The sequence below is a fragment of the Ostrea edulis genome, chromosome 3, assembly GCF_947568905.1.
Source record: "Ostrea edulis chromosome 3, xbOstEdul1.1, whole genome shotgun sequence".
Classification (NCBI taxonomy): domain Eukaryota; kingdom Metazoa; phylum Mollusca; class Bivalvia; order Ostreida; family Ostreidae; genus Ostrea; species Ostrea edulis.
The window spans coordinates 88,306,944-88,311,027 of record NC_079166.1 but is presented as its reverse complement, the minus strand read 5'-3'; the positions used below and the strand labels follow the sequence as shown (position 1 = coordinate 88,311,027).

Genomic DNA, 4,084 nt, shown 5'->3' with positions numbered 1-4,084 from the left:
ATATACTAGATTTGATAATGTTTCACTAAATACAAATACAATACTGGAATCAACAGCAGTCAGAGACTAAAACACTCACATATATATAAACAAGTACAAAAGTACTGTGTCAATAGATTCAATACACGTTAATTACAAGTCACAAAACATATAAGCCCCCCCCCCCCCCCGGTGGAAAATTGAAAAGGCTTATATACATGCATCATTTAATTGATAGTAGTGTCACCAATTCAAAATATTGAGCAGACAATATCTTTCTATGTCAAGAGTGGATTGATCATGTGACCTAAAAATCAATAGGGGTCATCTACTCCTTATGTTGTACCAGTGTACCATGTTTGGTTTCAATTAAGCAAATAATTCTTAAAATGTAGGAGACAATATATTACTATGTCAAATTTAACCCTTGACCTTTGATCAGATGACCTGTTAATCGGTAAGGGTCATATACTCATTAAGATGTACCGGTATGTCTGTCAAACAAAGGGTTTTAAGATATTGAGATGACAGTATCTTCCCATATCCAGTTTGACCTTTGACCATGTAACCTTATAATCAAAAGGGGCAATCTTCTCCTGAAGATGTACCAATTGTAACAAGTTTCACATCTGCCAAAGAAAGGGTTCTTAAGATATTGAGCAGACAGAACACTCTTAAGTCCAGATTGATCCTTGACCTTTGCCTATGTAACTTCAAAATCAATAGGGGTCATTTTCTCCTGAAGATGTACCAGTGTACCAAGTTACATGTCTGTCAAGCAAAGGGTTCTCAAGATATTAAATGGACAGTACATTCCTATGTCCAATTTGATCCTGACCAGTGACCATGTGACTCCAAATCAATAGGGGTCATCTTCTCCTGAAAATTTACCAGTGTACCAAGTTTGATGTTTGTCAAGCAAAGGGTTCTCAAGATATTGAGTGGACAGTACACTCCTATGTCCAGTTTGTCCCTTGACCATGTGACTCCAAATCAATAGGGGTAATCTTCTCCTGAGATTATACTAGTGTACCAAGTTTGATGTTTGTCAAGCAAAGGGTTCTCAAGATATTGAGTGGACAGTACACTCCTATGTCCAGTTTGACCCTTAACTTTTGACTATGTGACTTCAAAATCAATAGGGGTCATCTTCTCCTGAAGATGTATCAGTGTACTAAGTTTTATGTCTGTCAAGTAAAGGGTTTTCAAGATATTGAGCGGACAGTACATTCCTATATCCAATTTGACCCTTGACCTGTGACCATGTGACTTCAAAATCAATAGGGGTCATCTTCTGAAGATGTACAAGTTACCGAGTTTGATGTCTGTCAAGCAAAGGGTTTTATAAATATCAAGCGGACAGTATATTCCTATGTCCAGTTTTGCCCTTCACCTTTGACCATGTGACCTCAAAATCACTAAGGGTCATCTTCTCTTAAGGTAGCGACGGATAGCAACCACGTGATCAGTAAAAATTGTGTATTTTCACGTGAATTCATTTTCCGGAATTCCTTACTCCGTCATAGAATAGTCGAAAAACATAAAGGGGTTCCGAAAGTGTTTTGTTGTTGTGACTGACTCGCCTACAGAAAATATGCACATACCACATAAGTATACGTCAATGTCTGTAATAATGGTAGATCAAATGTTTCATCTGTGTGAAACTTTTTGCTAATCGAAATGTTAAACCAACCACCAATCCATGTACATAGATGCGCTACGTAAACAAAGTTGTTGATTGATGCATCGTAATGTCCGAGTTCTGCATGCTGAGAGATTAAATACTGTTTATACAGTCATTGAGAGGCTAAACAAAGTTTCTTGCAAGAAGAGGAAGTTGGTGGATGCATTCAACTTGGACAACGAAATCATAGTTTCGTTTGGTGAGTGAAAAAAATGCCATAAATTTGTATTCAAAAGTTCAACTCACATTTCCTCTGCTATTTCACAACGCGATTTATAATAACATCTGTAAGTTTAAACACACGACATACAGTAGATGTATTATTTTGTATGTATATATGTATTCCATATGTGCATAAAATATAACTCCCACCGGTGCATGTGATTGTAAACGAACAGATGTCATGTAAATGTATACCACATTTGTAAACATGGGCTTTCACAACTCTTTTATTAAGAAAATAATAATATCGTTATGAAAATAACTGTTACGAAAATAACATACCTTGAACTACATGTATAAAAGTAATGAAAAACAAATATCTGTATAGACCTACTATCTAGGGGTATGAGGGAACCGGATAAAAAGTGGAAGGGGGGGCATGTGTTGAATTATAATTCCCTAGACTATAGTATACATATACTATTACTTTGAAATTTCAGTGACCTAAGAAATATATCAAACCTGAAGTTTCGTGTTTCACACAAACATGTAGGTTGGCAAAACCTTTTTAAATAATGTAAATTAATCACAAGTCTGCATATGCCCTCTCATAGGCAAATATATGCACTGTATGTATAAGTAAGATATGTATACTACACGTATGCCCTTCTCTTGACCCACATTTTGTAAATGAAACAGATATGATAAGTCTATGGCAGTTTATGAAAACGTATATACATGTCATCTCATTGCAATTTATAATTTTGAAACATCAGTATTTAAATTTTAACTGAATATGTGTTGAGACACAGTTTTAAAATTCACATTGTCTGACTCAATCTAATTACTCAAAGGTATAATATAGACCTAACTGTGCAAATATCAGTTATGATGATCTATTTTCTAGGCATCAGCCTGAAGACCGAGGGAGGTTAGATAGGACCAGTGCAGGTTGAAGTGGATTTCGAGTCAACAAGTATAACAGCAAGAGAGGTACTATATTTTTTTTTGATAAACATTTGTAAAGACAATTCTGAGTATATCAGATATTCATCTTTTTTGCTATATTTAAATATATTTATCTATATTTTGAACAGGTACTCCATTTACAGTGATGATGACATATCCCCTGGACCCCCACAACTCCACAAATTTAAAAATGTTTGATCAAGTTCCAAAGATTAAAGAACTACTGCAAAATTTGGGACTGGATGAAAAACATTAATTCACTTATATGAGCTCAGAGCAGTGGATGTTATACAACATACTTTAAACTAAATTGTGAATTTAATACATGTCATGTACTCGTATATTACAAGTACATGCCTTTTGAAAGACAATAATATTGCATAGATGTAAAGGAAATTTCAATGTTGATTATTCTTTCTTAGATATATTAGTAAAAAATGTGCACATGATAGAATATCAATTTTATAACTTCAATCAATGTGTTTGAATTTTCCTTGTAATTCAAAATTTAGTTGAAACATACATCATAGATACATTAATGTATATCAAATTTTTAGAAAAGTTTCATAATGGAACTAATTCACCCCCCCCCCCCTTATACATACAGTGAACATAGACCTTCACCTGGGGAAAACTTCAGTTAGTTAATGCAATATACATGTACATGCATTCTCAGTTATCCAATAGTGAGTTTTTGGTTCCATGTGAAACTACAATGAGAAATCTTAAACTTATGAAAGACACACCTATCTGTGAGGGTAAGATGACTCAGATGGACTTAAATGTAGTGATCCATGGGCAGTCCATAGGTCTCTTTCCATTGATATTAATTATTTATTGAAATATGAAATGGTTATTTAAACATATTTGGTGTATTATACTGTATAGTGATATAAATTTCTATCAAAAAATATGCATAGGTAATAGATTTGGTCCAGTTATTACAAGAAATTGTATGAAAAATAACTAAATATTTAGGCAATCATTGTGAGTGCGAAAAGGTCAACTGCAATAGCACACACTATATATCATTCTTAAATGGCTCATAGAAACTTCTAGTATTGTGAGTTTGAATGCTCAATATGGTAATTTGGGAATGCTTAATCATTTAAGGTCAATAGTTTATCTCTGCTGACTGTATCTCTTAAAATTCATTTCTAGAAGGGAGGGGGTAGGGTTACAAAATCTGACATAGTTTCAGATTAAACCTCATTTGGTATATTTTTTTCTATTCAATATTTTAGATACTACTTGACTTATTGTAAAAATGAAATAAAATCAGAAATTTTA

The 4,084-nt window shown here is 33.6% G+C and overlaps 1 long non-coding RNA gene across 1 annotated transcript; it reads left to right on the top strand.

Annotated features, from left to right (window-relative positions):
• The first annotated feature begins 1,530 nt into the window (after positions 1-1,530).
• LOC130052975 (uncharacterized) lies at positions 1,531-4,084 on the top strand. The gene is made up of 3 exons (XR_008801394.1): positions 1,531-1,862; positions 2,733-2,818; positions 2,923-4,084. It is a non-coding gene; the product is annotated as an uncharacterized LOC130052975 (long non-coding RNA).